A 22,975-nucleotide genomic window follows, 5' to 3' on the forward strand; every position below is an offset into this window, starting at 1 on the left:
TGAGCGACTGAACTGAACTGAGCTGTTTACTTGCAATAGCCCTGGAAAATTAATACAATTTTTTTCTATTATTATCTATTTTTCTGTTCTATCATTATCTATTTTTTCTGTTTTCTTATTAATTTATGGTCTTGCATTTCTTAATTATCTTCCTTTTGCTTCTCTTAAATTTGTTTTCTTCTGGAGTAAGAATTATTTTCTCTTGATATAAGAATATAAGTCTAAGAAAATATCTTAAATATATTTTTGGCTGTATTCTGCAATTCTAATGTGTCATACATTCATTTTCATTTTATTTTTGTTCTAAAATTCTGTTTTGATTTCTTTGCTGACACTGGAGATGTTTAAAAAAATGTTTTTTTTAGTTAAAAAGAGAACGTCTTTTCTAAACTCTTATTTTTTATTCTTTTTGAAATGTTGAAAATTCTATGTCTGTGATATTTTTTCCTTCTGTAATGCACTACATTTTATATTTTGACCATAAGTATGATTATATACTTAAGAATTTTTAAAAGCTATTAGTATTTCAAAAAATTTATACATACCTATATGCATAGATATGTATATACTTATATAGAGATATTTGAGAACTTCTCTGGTGGCTCAGATGGTAAAGCGTCTGTCTACAATGCAGGAGACCCAGGTTCAATCCCTGGGTCGGGAAGATCTCCTGGAGAAGGAAATGGTAACCCCCTCCAGTATTCTTGCTTGGAAAATCCCATGGGTGGAGGAGCCTGGGAGGCTACAGTCCTTGGGGTCGCAAAGAGTCGGACACAACTGAGTAACTTCACTTTCACTTTCACTTGAGTACTTCTACTATATTTATAATTGATGTATTTTACATTTTTCTTTTTTTAATTTTGTTTGATCTGATAAATGTACAAAATGTTAAGCTTGCTAGTAGTATGTTCCTCTTCATCTCTTTTATGTAACAAATTTGTTTCACTAATTACTCCATGTTCTACATGCTTTTCCTTTTATATCTATAAGAACTTTAAGTAATTTTAGCTTAAATGTGATTGTTTATTTTTCAGTTTAAAAATGCAGTTGAGCTTAATCCTATACTTTTCAAATTCAAAACTAAATGTTTTTGAGTGCAAGATTGAGGTAAATAATTTAGTTCAATGAAATTTGACAGATTTATTGACATTATAAAGCTCAGTTGTTACATTAAATTTGTTTTAACTAATGCCTTCTCTTTGAGAATCATTTTTGTATATTTGCCAAATTATGTATCAATATTTAATATAAAATTGGTTTAATTATATATATTTGACTTGGTTCAATATTGACCATTACTTTTATGCTAGATCTTGTCTGTTCTTGATATCTGAATTTTAATTAACTTCAGCTGTAGTACTTCAGCTAAATTTTTTCATGAAGTTATGCCATGTGTTTTCAAAATTATGAGTCATATATTTTCAAAAGTTATGAGTCATGTATTTTCAGAATTTTGCTATATCTGAGAAGTATTGCCTAGCACATGTTCCCAATGAGGTGTTACCATTTGGTTAAAAATATAGAACCTGGATCAAACTTCAACCATCAAAACTCTTCATGCTGCTTCATGGTCACCTGGTAATAAATGAACTAAAGAAGCAGACTGAGAAACACTCTTAAGTGTGTAAGCTTTTGCTTTGCCTTTGAAATTCAAAAATGTTACAAGGATTTTTCTAAAAGTGGGTTTTCTTTCTATTACTTATGCCTTCAAATCATGAGGATTTTTATCTATAGAATCTGATTTTCACTTCAGAAAGTCTTGACTTTTTAATTAAACCATAAGTTATTACTATGTTTAACTTGTTCCAGATTCTTCTTTGGAAAAACCTCAAATATTGTAATAGCTCAGGCTTTTTTTTAAACAAATACATCATGACTAGCTAGCTTATATAACAAATATCAATTTCTGATAGGTCTGGAGACTGGGTCTTCCAGGATGTAGATGGCTACAGATTCAAGGTCTGGTGAGAAGCCACTTTCTGGTTTGAAGATGGCCATCTTCTTGTGTCCTCACACAGCAGAGACAAGAAAGAAAAGCTCTTTGTGTCTCTGTGTAGAGGCACTAACTCCATTAATCAGGGCTCCACCCTCGACACCTAGTTACATCCCAAAGGGAGTCATGATTTCAACATGAGTTTTGGGGAGACACAAATATTCAGTGAATAGCAAATACTATCTATTTTGCTGTTTATTCCTTTCAATCTAGTTTTAAATTCTTATATTGTATTTGTTTGGTTCTCTTCTAGATTTTTCTTCTTTTCCTGAGTTTCTATTACAGTGTGAGTTCTTTTATATATACATATATATCTTATGCATTCAGTGATGTCCAACTCTTTGCAGTTCCATGGACTGTAGCTCACCAGAGTTGTCTGTCTGTGGAATTCTCCAGGCAAGAATACTGGAGTGGGTTGCCATTTTCTTCTCCAGGGGATCATCCTAACCCAGGGATCAAACTCAGGTCTCCCGCATTGCAGGCAGATTCTTTGCTATCTAAGTTATCAGGGAACTTGCATGCTGCAATTTTCCTGAGTTCACAGGCCTCAACTAGAGAGTCCAATGCTGCAAACTATAGAGCCCATGCACTCTGGTGCCTGCACAACACAACTAGGGAGAGAAGCTCATGCACTGCAACGAAAGATTCCACATGCCACAGTGAAGGATCCCACATGCAACAACTAAGACCAACACAGGCAAAAAGAAAATAAACTTTAAAAAATAAAATAAAGTTTTTATTTCATGCTCATAAGCAAACCATTTTCATGCTTTTTTTCCCCTACACATTAACCTCCCTTTTATTATTATATATATTTTTTCTTCTTTTTCAGTTCAGTTCAGTTCAGTTCATTTCAGTCACTCAGTCATGTCTGACTCTTTGTGACCCCATGAATCGCAGCACACCATCCTCCCTGTCCATCACCAACTCCCGGAGTTCACTCAAACTCATGTGCATTGAGTCGGTGAACCATCCAGCCATCTCATCCGCTTCTCCTCCTGCCCCCAATCCCTCGCAGTATCAGGGTCTTTCCAAGGAGTCAACTCTTCACATAAGGAGGCCAAAGTATTGGAGTTTCAGCTTCAGCATCAGTCCTTCCAATAAACACTCAGGACTGGTCTCCTTTAGAATGGACTGGTTGGATCTCCTTGCAGTCCAAGGGACTCTCGAGAGTCTTCTCCACACTACAGTTCAAAAGCATCAATTCTTTGGTGCTCAGCTTTTTTCACAGTCCAACTCTCACATCCATACATGACCACTGGAAAAACCATAGCCTTGACTAGGCGGACTTTTGTTGGCAAAGTAATGTCTCTGCTTTTTAATATGCTATTTAAGTTGGTCATAACTTTCCTTCTAAGGAGTAAGTGTCTTTTAATTTCACGGCTGCAAACACTATCTGCAGTGATTTTGTAGCCCCCCAAAATAAAGTCAGCCACTGTTTCCACTGTTTCCCCATCTATTTCCCATGAAGTGATGGGACCAGATGCCATGATCTTCATTTTCTGAATGTTGAGCTTTAAGCCAACTTTTTCACTCTTTCACTTTCATCAAGAGGCTTTTTGGTTCCTCTTCACTTTCTGCCATAAGTGTGGTGTCATCTGCATATCTGAGGTGATTGATATTTCTCCTGGCAATCTTAATCCCAGCTTGTGCTTCTTCCAGTCCAGCATTTCTCATGATGTACTCAGCATATAAGTTAAATAAGCAGGGTGACAATATATAGCCTTGACGTCCTCCTTTTCCTATTTGTAACCAGTCTGTTGTTCCATGTCCAGTTCTAACTGTTGCTTCCTGACCTGCATACAGATTTCTCAGGAGGCAGGTCAGGTGGTCTGGTATTCCCATCTCTTGAAGAATTTCCCACAGTTTATTGTGATCCACACAGACAAAGGCTTTGGCATAGTCAATAAAGCAGAAATAGATGTTTTTCTGGAACTCATTTGCTTTTTCCATGATCCAGAGGATGCTGGCAATTTGATCTCTGGTTCCTCTGCCTTTTCTAAAACCAGCTTGAATATCAGGAAGTTCATGGTATTGCCGAAGCCTGGCTTGGAGAATTTTGAGCATTACTTTACTAGCTTGTGAGATGAGTGCAATTGTGCGATAGTTTGAGCATTCTTTCGCATTGCCTTTCTTTGGGATTGGAATGAAAACTGACCTTTTCCAGTCCTGTGGCCACTGCTGAGTTTTCCAAATTTGCTGGCATATTGACTGCAGCACTCTCACAGCATCCTTTTTCAGAGTTTGAAATAGCTCAACTGGAGTTGCATCATCTCCACTAGCTTTGTTCATAGTGATGCTTTCTAAGGCCCACTTGACTTCACATTCCAGGATGTCTGGCTCTAGGTGAGTGATCACACCATCATGATTATCTCAGTAGTGAAGAGCTTTTTTGTACAGTTCTGTGTATTCTTGCCACCTTTTCTTAATATCTTCTGCTTCTGTTAGGTCCATACCACTTCTGTCCTTTGTTGAGCCCATCTTTGCATGAAATGTTCCTTTGGCATCTCTAATTTTCTTTAAGAGATCTCTAGTCTTTGCCATTCTGTTGTTTTCCACTATTGCTTTGCATGATCGCTGAGAAGTGAGTGAAGTCGCTCAGTCGTGTCCAACTCTTTGCAGCCCCATGGACTGTAGCCTACCAGGCTCCTCCATCCATGGGATTTTCCAGGCAAGAGTGCTGGAGTGGATTGCCATTTCCTGCTCCAGGGGATCTTCCTGACCCAGGAATCGAACCTGGGTCTCCCGCTTTGCAGGCAGACGCTTTACCGTCTGAGCCACCAGGATCGCTGAGGAAGGCTTTCTTATCTCTCCTTGCTATTCTTTGTAAGTCTGCATTCAGATGCTTATATCTTTCCTTTTCTCCTTTTCTTTTCGCTTCTCTTCTTTCCACAGCTATTTGTAAGGCCTCCTCAGACAGCCATTTTGCTTTTTTGCATTCTTTTTCATGGGGATGGTCTTGATCCCTATCTCCTGTACAATGTCACGAACCTCTGTCCATAGTTCATCAGGCACTAAGTCTATCAGATCTAGTCCCTTAAATCTATTTCTCACTTCCACTGTATAATCATAAGGGGTTTGGTTTAGGTCATACCTGAATGGTCTAGTGGTTTTCTCTACTTTCTTCAATTTAAGTCTGAATTTGGCAATAAGGAGTTCATGATCTGAGCCACAGTCAGCTCCCAGTCTTGTTTTCGCTGACTGAATAGAGCTTCTCCATCGTTGGCTGCAAAGAATTTAATCAATCTAATTTTGGTGTTGACCATCTGGTGATGTCCATGTGTAGAGTCTTCTCTTGTGTTGTTGGTAGAGGGTGTTTGCTATGACCAGTGTGTTCTCTTGTCAAAATTCTATTATCTTTTGCCCTGCTTCATTCCGTTTTCCAAGGCCAAATTTGCCAGTTACTCCAGGTGTTTCCTGACTTCCTACTTTTGCATTCCAGTCCCCTATAATGAAAAGGACATCTTTTTTGGGTGTTAGTTCTAAAAGATCTCGTAGGTCTTCATAGAACCATTCAACTTCAGCTTCTTCAGCGTTACTGGTTGGGGCATAGGCTTGAATTACTCTGATATTTGTTTGCCTTGGAAATGAAGAGAGATTATTCTGTCATTTTTGTGATTGCATGAAAGTACTGCATTTCAGAATCTTTTGTTGACCATCATGGCTACTCCATTTCTTCTAAGGGATTCCTGCCCACAGTAGTAGATATAATGGTCATCTGAGTTAAATTCACCCATTCCAGTCCATTCTAGTTCACTGATTTCTAGAATGTCAACATTCACTCTTGCCATCTCCTGTTTGACCACTTCCATTTTGCCTTAATTCATGGACCTAACATTCCAGGTTCCCATGCAATATTGCTCTTTACAGCATTGAACCTTGCTTCTATCACCAGTCACATCCACAACTGGGTATTGTTTTTGCTTTGGCTCCATTCCTTCATTCTTTCTGGTGTTATTTCTCTGCTGATCTCCTGTAGCATATTGGGTACCCACTGACCTGGGGAGTACCTCTTTCAGTATCCTATTATTTTACCTTTTCATGCAGTTCACAGGGTTCTCAAGGCAAGAATACTGAACTGGTTTGCCATTCCCTTCTCCAGTGGACCACATTCTGTCAGACCTCTCCACCATGACCTGCCCATCTTGGGTGGCCCCACATGGCATGGCCTAGTTTCATTGAGTTAGACAAGGCTGTGGTCTGTGTGATTAGACTGACTAGTTTTCTGTGATTATGGTTTCAGTGTGTCTGACCTCTGATGCCCTCTCACAACACCTACCATCTAAGTTGCGTTTCTCTTACCCTGGACATGGGGTATCTCTTCACGGCTGCGCCAACAAAGCACAGCCGCTGCTGGTTACCTTGGACGAGGTTGCCCCTCCTGACCTTGGATGTGGAGTAGCTTCTCTTGGCCCTCCTGTGTCAGCGCAGCTGTGTACCTTGGACGTGGCATTGCTCCTTTTGGCTGCTGCCCCTGGCCTCGGGCATGGGTAGCTCCTCTTGCCGCTCCTGCACCATTGCAGCCTGGCACTCTCGGTCGCTGCCCCGACCTTGGGCGTGGGGTAGCTCCTCTCTGCTGAGCATCTGAGAGGTCTGTAGAAATGCCAATCTAACTCCTAAAATATCAGTCATCATTTACTCTGATAAAGACATCCTCCTCAGATATAAACCAGCGTTGTTTTTGGTCAAATAAAATATATATATATATATACAATTATACAACTGTATGTATGTATGTGAAGTTGCTCTGTTGTGTCCAACTCTTTGTGACTCCATGGACTGTAGCCCACCAGGCTCCTCTGTCCATGGGATGCTCCAGGCAAGAATACTGGAGTGGGTTGCCATTTCCTTCTCCAGGGGATCTTCCCAACCCAGGGATAGAACCCAGGTCTTCCACATTGCAGGCAGATGCTTTACCATCTGAGCCACCAGGGAATCCCAGTATACACACAAAAAAAGGTTACTTTCCAATTACAGGTATTACAAATTATTGGCTTTGTGCCCCATATTGTACAATACGTCCTTGAGCTTATCTTATATGGAACAGTTCATGCCTCCCACCCTAACGTTATAGTGCTCCTGCTTTCCCTCAGAATAGTTTCAGGTATGCAATCTAGTGATTCAATATTTTTATAGATTATATTCCATTTAAGAATATTGTAAAATGATGGCTATATTTCTCTGTGCTGTACAATATATCCTTTTTGCTTATCTATTTTACTCATAGTAGTTTGTATCTCTTGACCCCACACAGCAATCTTGTCTCTTCCCCCATCCCTCTCCTGATTGATAATCACACTATCACTAGTGTGTTCTCTACATCTATTAGTCTGTTTCAGTTTTATTATATATATATTTGTTTCTTATATCCCACATATAACTGATAGCAGATTATCTTTGTCTGAGTTGTTTCACTAAGCATAATTCTCTCTAGGTCCATCCTCATTATAGGAAATGGGAAATTTTATTTTTTTATGGCTGATTATCTTGGCTATTGTAAATAGTGCTGCTATGAATATTAGGGTTCATGTATATTTTCAAATTAGTGGTTTTGTTTTTTTCAGATATATACTCAGGAGTGGAATTCCTGGGTCATAGGGTAGTTCTCTTTCTAGTTTTTTGAGAAACCTCCATACTGTTTTCAACAGTGGCTGCACCAATTTATTTCCCCATTTTCCCACCAACAGTGTATGAGGGTTCTTTTTTCTCCACATCCTTGACAATATTTGTTATTTATGTTCTTTTTGATGATAGACATTTTCACAGGTGTGGGGTGTTCTATCCCTGGCTTTTGATTTGCATTTCCCTGATGATTAGTGATGTTGAGTGTCTTTTCATGTACCTATTGGTCATCTGCAATTCTTCTTTAGAAAAATATCTATTCAGTTCTTCTGCCCATTTTTAAATGGAGTTGTGTTTATTTGTTTTGTTTTTAACAAATATATATAGTTGAGTTGTATGAACTATTTAAATATGTTGGATATTAATTATTGATCATATCATTTGTAAATATTTTCTCCCATTCAGTTTGTTTTCTATTGATTTTTTCAATGGTTTCTTTTGTTATGCAAAAGCTTTTAGTTTTAGGTCAGGTCAGTCATTTCAGTTACTCAGTCATGTCTGACTCTTTGCAACCCCATGGACTGCAGCATGCCAGGCTTCCCTGTCCATTACCAACTCCTGGAGATTGCTCAAACTCATGTCCATTGAGTTGGTGATGCCATCTAACCATCTCATCCTCTGTTGTCCCCTTCTCCTCCTGCCTTCCATCTTTCCCAGCATCAGGGTCTTTCCCAATGGGCAGTTCTTTGCATCAGATGGCTAAAGTATTAGTGTTTTAGCTTCAGCATCAGTCCTTTCAATGAATATTCAGAACTGATTTCCTTTAGGATTGACTGGTTGGATTCCTTGCAGTCCAAGGGACTCTCAAGAGTGTTCTCCAACATGGATTAAAAAATGCTAATTAGTTTATGTCAGAGAGTGTTCTGTCTATGTTTTCCTCTAGGAGTTTTATGGCTTCCATCTTACATTTAGGTCTTTAATGCATCTTGAATGTTCTAACATTCTAACTTTATTCTTTCACATGTAGCTGTCCCATTTCCCCAGAACTAATTATTGAAGAGACTGTTTTCTCTATTGTATTTTCTTGCTTTCCTGTCATAGTGCAGTTGACCAAAAGTGTCTGGGTTTATTTGCAGACTCTCTATCCTGTTCCATTGAGCTATGTTTTTCTGCCAGCATCATACTGTTTTCATTACTATAGCTTTGTAGTATAGTATGAAATCAGGGAGCATAATTTCTCCAGCTATGTTCTTCTTTCTCAAGTTTTTGCTAGTTGGGGTCTTTTGTGTTTCCAAAAAATATTTTAAATGGTTTCAGTTCTGTGAAAAATAACATTGGAATTTTGATATGGATTGCACTAAATCTGTAGACTGCTTTTATACTAGTGTTGAGTTGATCCTTCTGCAAGTACTTCTGCTAAATTTCTCATTTAGCACTTAGTATTTCTCAGTTAGCATTTAGTACTTTAATTTCTCATTTAGCACTTTAATTTCTCATTTAGCATTTAGTACTTTAGCAAGTACTTCTGCTAAATTTCTCATTTTTTGTGCTAGTAATCACTTACCTACAGATAATCTACCATTTACTTAATATTTTATAACTTCTACAGCTCATAGAGGAAACTGGGCTATAACCCACTAATAAAGGGTCTCAAAATTAATCTCTGACCAAAGGACCAACAACAAATTACAGGCTGATCTTTATATGAAGTTTATTAACTGATTTTCTTTCAAACAAAATATAAAAATGATTAAAGTTATTTCAAGTAAGTTTGTATGAAAATCTTACAAGGTATGATGGCAGTTTGTATATATTTTATAAATCATAATATTTTTTAGTTTCATAAGCTCAGCTGAAGATTATAGAATTATACCTAGAGAGATCTTAAATACAACAGTAATTTATAACTATGTGCATACAGTTAAATATTAGCCTTCACTGAAGCATAAAATCATTAATTATAGTTTTCTATGAGGAGTTTGTAATAATATTTTTATGTTTTTATTAAAATTGGAAGTATATCTTTTTCAGCATTTTTCATATTAATTTCTTGCTTGGGTTTAATTTCAATTTTAAGAAAACTGCCAATTTTTCTGTTATTTCAGGAAGAAAGTTATGCTAATTTTTAGTTATTAGCAACAAAATATGATGTTGTAAGTTTATTCCTGGACTGGACTTTAAAACTTGATCTCATAATGATTATTTGAAATTTTAATATAATAGTTTTCTTACATTGTTAACTATGCCATGTTAGATTTGCCATGGTTTCCTAATGTGACTAAAGAAAATTAGATGAAAACATTAAGAGAAACTGTAGCTTATTTAAAGAACAATCATATATGCAAATATGTAGATGGAAACATTTTTACATAAAATGAGAACCAATTTTTATAATGTAGAGTTAAATAAAGCCAAATTAGAAGTATATATATATATATATATATATATATATGCATTGTAGTGGGCCCAATGCTAAAAATTTCTTCACAAAATAGGTATTCAAGTGATCTTGAACAAAATTATATTGGGCCATTTTTCTTTTTAATTGTAAGTATCACACTGTAGATCAGAAAGTTAAGATATGAGATATAATGCTATCATTTACCCAGGGCCATAAACTCAGAAAATCACTCTATGCCTTTCTTTTTTGTAGGCTCTATTCTTTCACTTCTTAAAACTGTTATCATTATACCTTCCTTGGAGGTGTTGGGATAGGTTCATATATAAAAGTAACTTGTGGGTTTTTAAGCCTACATAAATATTTAATTTTTTTAATTGGAGGATAATTGCTTTACAATGTTTTATTTGTTTCTGCCATATAACACCATGAATCAGCCATAAGTATACACATGTTCCCTTCTTGAACCTACCTTCCACCCCTCTAGGTTTTCACAGACAATGCTACTCTCTCAGTTGGCCACATCCGCTCTTTCCCCCACTGTGTCCATAAGTCTGTTCTCTATATTTGCATCTCTATTCCTGTCCTGCAAATAGGTTCATCAGTACCATTTTTCTAGATTCCATACATATGCACTAATATGTGAGATTTGTTTTTCTCTTTCTGACTTACTTCACTCTGTATAATAGGCTCTAAGTTTATTCACCTCACTAGAACTGACTCAAATTTGTTCCTGTTTATGGCTGAGTAACAGTCTGTTGTATACATGTACCACGTTTTCTTTATCCATTCATATGTAGATGGACATCTAGGTTGCTTCCAGGTACTGGCTATTGTAAATAGTGCTGCAGGGAACACTGGAGTACATGTCTTTTTCAACTATGGTTTTCTCAGGGTATATGCCAAATAGTGGGATTGCTGGGTAATATCAAATTTCAGTCTTTGTTTTTTAAGTAATCTCCATAGTGTTCTCTGGAGCTTCCCTGGTGGCTCAGATGGTAAAAGAATCTGCCTGCAATGCGAGAGACCCATGTTCGATCCCTGAGTCAGGAAGATTCCCTGGAGAAGGGAATGGCAATCCACTTTAGTATTGTTGATAACATACTTCTGTATTACAAAAAAATGTAAGCTGTCTCTTTTCCATGTAGAGAAATTCCTGCTATTAGAAAGCTTACAAACAATACAAAAAGAACCAATTAATTAGTGAAAACGTAGTGAATTTAGCAGGTGGAGGCAGAATGGGAAGCTGTTTAAAAATATTTGATACTCTGCACCTCAGGAGAAAGAAATGGCAATCCATGCCAGTATTCTTGCCTGGAAAAATTCACAGACAGAGGAGCCTGGCAGGCTATGGTCCATGGGGTTGCAAAGGGTTGAACACAACTGAACACTTGCCAGCATACCAAAAGATCAGTAATTTTTTAAGCTGAAAGCTTGGAGTTAATGAAGAGATTTTTTTAAAAATACAAAATTTAAGAATAAAATTTTCTTTAGCAATGCACAGTACTACTTCAATGAAAATTAAAATTTATATTTACTTTTTCTGGTTTTATCTTATCCTGGTTAATATAGGACATTGATTATGTTATGCAGAATAGATTTTATGAGTTTAAAAGAGAAACTACCATCCAAAAGTGCTATAACTTAGGAAATACATGATATCACTGAAGAAACAAGGGCTTCCCTTGTGGCTCAGCTGGTAAAGAATCTGCCTGCAATGTGGGAGACCTGGGTTCGATCTCTGGGTGGGGAAGATCCCCTGGAGAAGGGAAAGGCTACCCACACCAATATTCTGGCCTGGAGAATTTCATGGACTGTAGAGTCCATGGGGTTGCAAAGAGTAGGATAAGACTGAGCCACTTTTACTTTCAAGGAAACAATGGTTACACAAATACGTAATATGTTACATAAAAGTAACATATTATCTTCCCAACCTAGGTCTCCCACACTGCACAAGGGAAGCCCATAAACACTGGAGTGGATAGCCTATCCCTTCTCCAGCCGATCTTTCCAACCCAGGAATCAAACCAGGGTCTCCTGCATTGCAGGAGGATTCTTTACCAACTGAGCTATCAGGGAAGCCCTGTTACATAAAATGTCATTCTTTATTCATCTGGATTCTTTACCAGCTGAGCCACAAGGGAAGCCCTTATTAGTCTGCTGCTGCCGCTACGTCACTTCAGTCGTGTTTGACTCTGTGCGACCCCACAGACGGCAGCCAACCAGGCTCCCCCGTCCCTGGGATTCTTCAGGCAAGAACACTGGAGTGGGTTGCCATTTCCTTCTCCAATGCATGAAAGTGAAAAGTGAAAGTGAAACCGCTCAGTCGTGTCCGACTCTTAGCGACCCCATGGAGTGCAGCCCACCAGGCTCCTCCATCCATGGGATTTTCCAGGCAAGAGTACTGGAGTGGGGTGCCATTGCCTTCTCTGTATTAGTCTGCAGATGATAAAAATATAAGTAAAGAAGACATTTTCAAAAATATTAAAATTTACATTATAAATATATATATTTTAAGAAACTCTTAAGTTGTCTTCATTCAAGTTGTTCTCCAAATGTCTTTTATTCTTTTTATATATGATCAATTATCCTAAAAAGATGTGCTCTCTAGGAATTCAATCTATGGACATATCAAATTACTCTAAAAATTTCTCAGAACCCAACTATAAAAACAGTCTCTTACTATTCTTAGGAACTACATATGACGTCTTGAGGACTATATTCTGCAGTGTGTTTATCAATTTCAAGGTTCCAGTCAGTGCTCTCTTCACTGATCTTCAATGTCCGATATTTCATTGTCTGTGATTGCATGCATAGTGGCTCTACAATTTCTATCAAAAAGCATCAATAACATTCACTTCTAGGCAAGATAGAGTAAGAGGGACCAGATTTATCTTCCTTACTGAAGTAAATTAGAAATAGACAAATTATATGATATCAACTTTTCAAGGCATAATAATAATAAAGCACAAATTAACTCTATGTTAACTACAAGAAATCCACTACAATTATAAAGACACAAATAGGTCAGAATTAAAATGGTGAGAAAAGATATACCAAGTGAGTACCAATCAAGAGAAGGCTGAAGTGCTACATTAATACCACATAAAGTAGATTTCAGAAGAATGGTATTGTGGTATGGCATCACCGACTCAATGGACATGAGTGTGAGCAAACTCTGGGAGACAGTGAAGGACAGGGAAGCTTGGCATGCTGCACATCCATGGGGTGGCAAAGGGCTGGACATGTCTGAGTGGCTGAATGAGGTGATATATATTGCGGTAAACCAAACTATCAAAACTTACTCAAGAATACAGATAATCTGAACAGTTTCATATCTATTACTGCTCTCAAAGTAAATACAAGGCCAATGGCTTCACTGGGAAATTATAATGTGTATATATATTGGAAAATAGTACCAATTCCGCAAAAGATCTCCAGGACATTGAGAAGTAGAGACTATTTTTAGTTAAAGAGCTGTCTACAGATGTTCATAGCAGTTTTATTTGTAATAGCTCCAAACTAAAACAACTCAAATATCCATGGATAAACAAATTATGTTATAAATATAAATATAAATATATATAAAATGGAATATCATTCAACATTTTAAACAAGTATACTACTGGTAGATGAAACAATGTCCATGTGTCTCAAAATAATAATGCTGGGTGAAATAATTCATACAAAAATAGTGTAATTATATAAAATTGTAGAGAATGTAAACTGATCTCAATGGGGGTGCATGAGGAAATCCTGGGGACAATGGTTATAGTCATTACACTGATCATGATGATGTTATTTACACACACACATATATATATACAGATGGCTAGATAATTACACATATATATGTCTAAACCTATCGAATTTTGTACTTTATTATGTGTTAATCCTATTTAATACAGCTGTGAAATAATTTTAAATAAAATAATTTCTTGCCCTCTACAAGAATTTCAAGATCAGTCATAAGATAGTACATATTAGTCATATATTATATATAATGTTATATAACAATGTATATCTAGGTAATGTGTAAAATATATATTAGAGGGTATGCAAATGATTTCTAAATAATGAAAGAAATCCAAAAATAAAAATGAAGTATTAAAGCAATTCATTAAAAAATTCTCATCTGAAAAGCAATTCTTTGAATAATATTCAGTACTTGATTATCTGAAAATATTAAAAGTTAATTCCTAAATGATATCTGATTTTTTCAATACTGCCCAGAGACTCCAGACTCTTTCCCATACTGTTCATAAAGGACATCTAACCAGTTTCAAAAATCCCATCTTTTGAGTATTTTTAGTGCCTAGAGTGGTGGAGGAAGAGAAGTACATTGGTCTCCAAGGACAAGTTGGAGACCCATTGCTCTATTAGCTTCATGCAAAGTCTGTCTCTAGTTGAGATAACAGTTTATCATAGGTGCATTTAGGATAATGCCTGTACAGAAGAAATATTCACGATATATTTGAAGAGTAGATAAATCTGTTTCATAAATGGTTATGCCATTATCTAACAGTGAAACACGAGAAGAGTCTATGTGGGAAGAATCTATTGAATTTATTACTTGTAAACCAGGTTAATATATTTGTCACATATCTGGAGACGTCAATCTAAAGATGGATCTCTAAGACTGAATTTTGAACAGATTAGCACAGAGGAAGTAATTAAAGCTGCCTAGAGCGCAGTAGCAGCACCAGAGGATGGCATCTCCAGGGGAGAAAAGGCCCCATTTACAAAGCTCAAAGCACACAAATGGAGAAAAGTCAATGCTGGAGATAAATTGTGGAGGTCAGAAAAATATCATTTCACAAATGTTGAGAGAATAATTAAAAAAAAATTTAAAGAAATTAATGTCCCAATGAAAGATGAATAAGGAAACAATTCAATTGTATCCAATCCAATGTTTCATCTATAAAATCTAGTCAAACTGATACTTAGATTAGGCCTATCATATGTAAATCATGTGGATAACTGAGTTATCAATGACTTTTAATGGGTTCTTGTGCAGACTTGAAAGAATACTGGGCTTCCTTCTATAGTTCAAAAACATCCAGAGTTTAGTGACCTGGCTGTAACTTGTGGTACATAATGATGCTCAGTGGATATTAATTTGTATAAACTCTGGGAGACAGAGGAGAACAAAGAAGCCTGGCATGCTACATTCCATGGGGTTGCAAAAAGTCAGACATGACTTAGTGATGAGCAACAACAATGAGGCTCAAATAAGTGTTATCCTATTTGCTATATGTCAGAGACTTACTCAGTAAATAAAAATAAAGATATTTAAATTGCTGCTTGGAGAACTATAAAACTGGATGTCATATGATGAAATGTTAATTGCCACCTCTGGAATCTGAATTGTGTTAGAAATAGTATTCTCTTCACCACAGCCTCCCTCTCTTTATGCCTTGTATTAAATGTTTGCTTTTTACTCTCTTCATCCTCTCCCCTTCAAAAAAAGATGTTTCATTTCCACAATAGTCTTCTACTATATATAGATACAAACACATACACATACTTACATACACATGTACCTATTAAATTTCACTTTATCTTATTCTAAAGAACACTCATTATATGCTACTGGGTTTCCCAAAAGGAAAAAAAAAAAAGTATTATTTCCCATCTCAATAAAAATTGAGAATTGGAAGTAACAAAAGAAAGTGGAGGTTATATTTTCTGTCTGATGGTAAAACTTTTTTTCACCTCATATCTTCTGATATGTTTCCCTAAACATCAGTTAAAGATTCTGCCACAGAACTTGATTCAAGGTCATAAGTAAAATAGCATGGTCTCTCTTACTTAGGACAGAAGAGATTCATAAAAGAAGCTTACTACTGGACCTTTAAAAAATGTTCCTTATTCTAAAGACAAAGATAGAATCATGATGTTAAGAATGCACTCTCTGAAGCTGCATCTCCTCCTTTTGATGTGTAATAATGATCGGTGGGGGCTTCCCAGATAGCTCTAGTGGTAAAGAATCTGCCTGCCAATGTAGGAGATGTAAAAGGGGCTGGTTCGATCCCTGGGTTGAGAAGATCCCCTGGAGGAGGGCGTGGTAACCCACTCTAGTATTCTTGCCTGGAGAATCCCAGGGACAGAGGAGCCTGGCAGGCTAGAGTACACAGGGATGCAAAGAGCTGGACATGACTGAAGTGACTTAGCATGCACACAGAGTGATCAGTGAAGCATTTGGGATTTCATTTCATAAAAACATTTGTAATGAATGGCAATGTTATTTTACTTTTACCATATTCTCTGTAGTTTTCAGAACATAAAAAAGTTCATAATATTATTGTCATATCTTTTAAATTAATTTTGAAAAATTTACAAGTGTCTGTTTTCAAATTTGCAAATGTTCTCATATAATTTATCTGTAAACTTCAGAATATCATTTGGTTTGCTCACCAGAAGTTCTCTAAGGTGGTTAGTGAGGCTTGTGGAAACAATTCTAAGCCAACTAGTATCAAAATTAAACAGGAGCAATAACAATAATTACAACATCAAGTAAGGAACTTAATTTTAGGAAGATTTGGCTGGATTTTTCTACTTTTCAGGTGGGTGTTTTAGTTTAGTAGACATAAAATAATTTAGGACCAGGATGTGCATGATGAATTAAAATTAACTTAGTACCCAATTAATTTCACCTCCCAGATGCTGCTAGTGGTAAAAATCCCATCTGCCAATGCAGGAAATGTAAGAGACACAAGTGGGATCCTTAGGTTGGGAAGATCCCCTGGAGGAGGGCACGGCAATGCCCTGAATGCACTGAAATGACTTAGTATGCATGCACGTATGGGTATTGTAGCACTAAGCGGTAATATTTTCCCTACAATCTCTTCCACACCTGGAGTACTGTTTCTCTTTCTTATATAAGGCTGAACATTTACACAGAATTGTCGACAATGCCTTCTCCCCCAAAGATAGTTTTAGAGAATTGCATTGGATCACCTGATAAAATTTATTTTGGAATCTTTCATACTGTTAATTTTATGACTAAATTATAGGCTAGCTTTTTCTTGACGATGGCCCTAAATGTAAGGCTTCTTCTCTACCCTGAAGCCCCAGCTCTTTCATCATCCACGCTGTCACTGGCATGCTTATTGGTACTTCTGCTGTTATTCCGTCCTCAACTGCTTATCACTACATACTCTGCAACCTCCATTTCATCTTACCCTCTTCTACACGCTCAAATGTTTACATAGATTCTCCACACCCACCCTTGCTTCAGCATGACTCTTTCTCAATACTCTTCCTCTGTACTCTTCTTGAGTACAAAATTTAGTAGGAGAGAGTTAGATCTTCAAATATTTCTTTCATCACTTTTAGACCTTTACACTCCACTATTATGCACTTTTCACTCATTCTTTTTGGTATAAATCATCCATCTTGACTATTCCTGTGCATTCTTGTCCACTTCATCTACCAACTTCCTGAGTACTCACATTTAGCCAGGTTCTAAACATCCATCTTAGCAGCATCCCAACATCCCAGAGAACACTGTCACCTTGGAATTTCAAGTGGACCCATTCTACGCCTGGAGTTGCTTGATGTCAGTGACTGCCATTCATTGTCCATTTTAGGAAGCATGATCCCACTTTTGACCTAGTTATCATCTGAGATTGTTTCCCATCTAACAATCTCAGGCTCTACTATACTCCCCTGTCCTTCCTCTTCCCTGTTTCCTGTATGTGCTGTGCTTAGTTGCTGAGTCTTGTCTGACTCTTTGCGACCCCATGGACTGCAGTATGCCAGGCTCCTCTTCCATGGGATTCTCCAGGCAAGAATATTGGAGTGGGTTGCCATGCCCTTCTCCAGGGGATCTTCTCAACCCTGAGATCAAACCTGTGTCTCCTGCATTGGCAGGTGGATTCTTTACCAGTTGAGTTACCAGGGAAGCCTGTTTCCTGTATAACTACTCGCTTAACCTTATTATATGTAGAAGGACAAGCTCCCCTCTTGTCTACTACTGTTATCTCTCTTCTGGGTTTGCTTCTTCTGTATCTATACTTCAGACTTTTGTGATTCCTCTCAGAAGCTATCCCAAATATTCCAGTTTTATAAGCTTTCTACCTCCCTATTACATAATTCAGTCATACAAAACTTATTTAATGAAGGAAATTGGGGCCATAAAGAAGACATTTTGTTTTTCCATTTACAGACTTAGCTGTATTTGCATCCCACCCAATCCCCTTTCCCATCGTTGCAAAGGAACAAGTGTCTTCTTCCCATCAAAGACGGACACATCCAACAGTTAACAAATTACCCATTGCTATCACTTCTGAAACCTGTGGCTTACAATTATAGCTATTTCTGGAGTCATTTTTCCTTCTGCATGGAATCATGGTAAAGTAATTCACAACTGAAAAAAAAAATCTTCCAGCTATCTATTACTTTCTCTTTATTCCTTCACAGCTGAAATTTCAAAATCTGACAGTATGCGCCATATTGAATTACTCATTTAAAGTTATTGCTTAAACCAATTCAAATTAGATTCTAAAACCACTCTCGATTACTGTTGTAATCCAGTTCATCTGAAAACCTTGATTTTCCAAGTAAGTGGACTGGTCTTGAAGCTAAAAACTAGTATAAGATACAGATCCAAAGTGATATGGGAGGAAAAAGTCAGAAAGTACAACTCCAAGATGAGAACACAGACAACCGAGGTCACACCAAGAGACCAATTTTGAACACCAAGCTTGAAAGGTCAATCAAAGGATTATAAGTCAATTATAGAACCAAAAGTTTAACATCATAAGATCAGATACCAGAGTATTTGTCCCCCAAACTGCCTTCGGAGAGCTGCAGCAAGATTAGAGGATTTTCTTTATTGATGACCACTCTCCATTAGTGTTCCCTCCTACTCTGTCGTTTCTCTCGGAATTTCTATTTCTCTTATCTTATCTCCTCTCAATGACAAATAGGTAGATAGACAAATGGATAGGTAGACAGACAGATAGGAAGGAAAGGAGAAGGTGAGGGAAGAAGGAAAGAGACAAGGAAGAAAAAAGAAAGAAGGAAAGAATTAGGGTTCTCCAGAGAAGTAAACCAATATGATGTATCTATATCTATGCCTTTATTTTATGTCTATCCAGAGATTTTTAGAAAATGTCTTATGCAGTTTGGATACTGGCAAGTTTGAAATCTTGCAGGGCTGGTTAGCAGTCTGGAAATCTCGGGAGGCACTGTTGCAACCTGAGTTGGTTCCAAAGAGTCCAGAAGCAGAATTCCTTCCTCAGGAGACTTCAGTCTTTTCTTAAGGCTTTCGACTAACTGCAGGAATTGTATCCATGTTAAGAAAGGTAATCTCCTTTACTCAAAGTTTATTAATTTAGATACTAATTACATTAAAAAAAAAAAAACCTTCGTGACAACATCTCAACTGGGTGTTTGACCAAGCAGTTGGGCACTATAGGCTGAGTAAGGTAACATGTGAAAATAACCAATCCAAATAGCTATAGTAAAATAAAATAAAAATATTTTCACATAAGCTACAAAATTATTTTCCATCTTGCTCCTGCTTAACCTCTTCTGATATTCTCTTCTGTGAAACCTAAACTTGAATTATGATGAAAGAGAAATCATTGCATGCTCTCTTGCTTCTATACCTCAGGTACATTTTGTCTTATCTGTCAACACTCCTCTGTTTTCTCTTAATTAATAATTTTAACTACTAAGTCTCATTTTGATTACTGCTTCCTCTGTGACATGTTTTTGGAATTTCCCAGGATTTTTCAGATATTCCATCCTCTAGCCCTTCATTTGATTTTACAAACATTTCCAATTATCACATGCTTTCTTATTTTCTCTTTCTCTGTTTCCCTTCTTATACCACACACAAGACAAGATTAACCATAGGCCTTAGTTCAGTTCAGTTCAATAGGTCAGTCATGTCTAATCTTTGCGATCCCATGGACTGCACCATGCCATGCTTTTCTGTCTATCAACAACTCCTGGAGCTTGCTCAAACTCATGTCCATCGAGTCAGTGATGTCATCTAACCATCTCATCCTCTGTCTTCCCCTTCTCCTCCTGCATTCAATCTTTCCCCAAATCAGGGTCTTTTCCAATGAGTCAGTTCTTCACATCAGGTGGCCAAAGGACAGGAGTTTCAGCTTCAGCATCAGTTCTTTCAATGAATATTTAGGACTGATTTCCTTTAGGATTGACTGGTTTGATCACCTTGCAGTCCAAAGGACTCTAAAGTCTTCTCCAACACAACAGTTCAAAAGCATCAATTCTTTGGTGCTCAGCTTTCTTTATAGTCCAGCTCTCACATCTACACATGACTACTGGAAAAACCATAACTTTGACTAGACAGATCTTGTCGGCAAAGTAATGTCTCTGGTTTTTAATATGCTGTCTAGGTTGGCCACAGCTTTTCTTCCAAGGAGCAAGCATCTTTTAATTTCTTGGTTACAGTCACCATCTGCAGTGATTTTGAAGCCCCCCAAATAAAGCCTCTCACTGTTTCCACTGTTTCTGCTTCTGTTTGCCATGAAGTGATGGGACTGGATGCCATGATCTTCATTTTCTGAATGTTGAGTTTTAAGCCAACTTTTTCACTCTTCTCTTTCTTTCATCAGGAGACTCTTTAGTTCTTCTTTGCTCTCTTCCATAAGGGTGGTGTCATCTGCATATCTGAGGTTACTGATATTTCTCCCAGCAATCTCCTCACAACCTGATGATGGATCACCTAGAGCCAGATATCCTGGAATGAGAAGTCAAGTGGGCCTAAAGAAGCATCATCATAAACAAAGCTTGTGGTGGTGATGGAATTTCAGCTGAGCTATTTCAAATCCTAAAAGATGATGATATGAAAGTGCTGCACTTTAATATGCCAACAAATTTGGAAAACTCAGCAGTGGCCACAGGACTGGAAAAGGTCAGTTTTCATTCCAATCCCAAAGAAAGGCAATGCCAAAGATTGCTCAAGCTACCACACAATTGCACTCATCTCACACGCTATCAAAGTAATGCTCAAAATTCTCCAAGCAGGCTTTAACAGTACGTGAAACATGAACTTCCAGATGTTCAAGCTGGATTTAGAAAAGGCAGAGGAACCAGAGATCGAATTGCCAACATCTGTTGGATCATCAAAAAAAGTAAGGGAGTTTCAGCAAAACATCTACTTCTGCTTTATTGACTATGCCAAAGCCTTTGACTGTGTGGATCACAATAAACTGTGGAAAATTCTAAAACAGATGGGAATACTAGACGACCTTACCTGCTTCTTTGGTAGCTCAGATGGTAAAAGCGTCTGCCTACAATGTGGGAGACGTGGGTTCAATCCCTGGGTAGAGAAGATCCCTTGGGGAAGGAAATGGCAACCCATTCCAGTACCCTTGCTTGGGAAATCCGATGGACGGAGAAGCCTGGTAGGCTACAGTCCGTGGCTGCGAAGAGTCGCACACGACTGAGCGACTTCACTCACTCTTCACTCAGGTCAAGAAGCAACAGTTAGTACTGGACGGGGAACAACAGACTGGTTCCAAATTGGGAAAGGAGTACGTCAAGACTGTATATTGTCACCCTGTTTATTTAATCATGGGCTTTAATTGGGTCTTAACTGTAAGACTGGGTTTCCCTGGTGGCTGAGCTGGTAAAGAATCTGCTTGCAATGCAGGAGACCTGGGTTCAATCCTTGGGTTGAGAAGGTCCCCTGGAGAAGGGAACTGCTACCCACTCCAGTATTCTGTCCTGGAGAATTCCATGGACTATGTATTACATGGGGTTGCAAAGAGTTGGACATGACTGAGTGACTTTCACTTTCACTTCAACTGTAGGGTCAGAGTTGCAGCCTTGGTATTCAAAATAGGACTTAATTGAGGATATACATAAAATACTCATTGATTAAAAGAATAAGTGATGGAGTTTTTCTTTTTAATTGGTGCCTTTTATTTAAAATAAACTCGCCTTACAAATAGATAATGTGGAATCAAATGTTTGCCTATAAAATTATTCAAAACACTGAGGTTATGTGTGAAGTTGCTACTTGGTATTAAGATAGTTAATAATGTAATTCCATAACACTGTTACCTTTGACATTTTCAAATCAAAATGTATACACTAATGAATAATAGGACCTTTTAAATTTGTCTATTACCCTACTGTTTCTGCTTGCTATGCCTATTAAACATAAGCATTGGTCCTTGCGAGCTTAATTACCATACAAATAGCAAAGATACTTAAACTAAATGATCTTTCATTATTAACCCCTGTTACAAAACTGCTACATTAAAGCTTAAGAATTCATAGTACCTGTAATAATTTTCAGAGAAGCAATGACAATAATACTAATAACTTTTTCTTTATATTTTTAAATATATTAATTATTAAAATAAATTTGATTTCTCCAACCTGGGAAAGCTGCAAACGTTACTGTGTTTCTCCCTTTATATACTCTAAAATTAGAATATCATTATTACACTATTATTATTGAATGGTCAAATTCAGAATATTTATATATGAGGAAGGCATAGCTCACTTGAAATGGGACCATAACTTAATTGCTGCTTTATTAAACATGCTATAATAATACAGATTTAGCTCTTGTAATTTTAAAACTATGGAATTGGCACAGAAATATCCATGTTAGAAAGACTAACACTGAATGAGCTTTCAATAAAAGCTAGCACTTTTCCAGGGTGACTTATATTTGTATCAAAAACTGTTAGGACAAATTTTGAGAAAAAAATAACTGCTTTATTTTTATTAATAGAGGTGAGTACAATGATGCTAAACTCATTCAAAGGCACACAATATAAAAAATCAAGTTATTGTTAAAAGCAAAACTTAAGCTCTTTCCTCCTTGTCATCATAGAAGAAATAAAACTGATTGAACCAGAAAAGAACTACCAATTCTGGTAGTTAATTAAGTGTGTTATGAAGCTTATTTTCAATGATAATTAAGACATATCATAGATGTTCAAACACCATATCATTGGAAAAAAACAATGGTTTCACATATTATGCCCAAATCATTTATACCCAGAAGTCTAACCTCATTCAAA

The 22,975-nt window shown here is 37.0% G+C and overlaps 1 non-coding gene across 1 annotated transcript; it reads right to left on the reverse strand.

Annotated features, from left to right (window-relative positions):
- TRNAC-GCA lies at positions 4,709-4,779 on the reverse strand. Its single transcript has one exon. It is a non-coding gene; the product is annotated as a tRNA-Cys (tRNA).

The sequence above is a fragment of the Capra hircus genome, chromosome 11, assembly GCF_001704415.2.
Source record: "Capra hircus breed San Clemente chromosome 11, ASM170441v1, whole genome shotgun sequence".
Lineage (NCBI taxonomy): Eukaryota > Metazoa > Chordata > Mammalia > Artiodactyla > Bovidae > Capra > Capra hircus.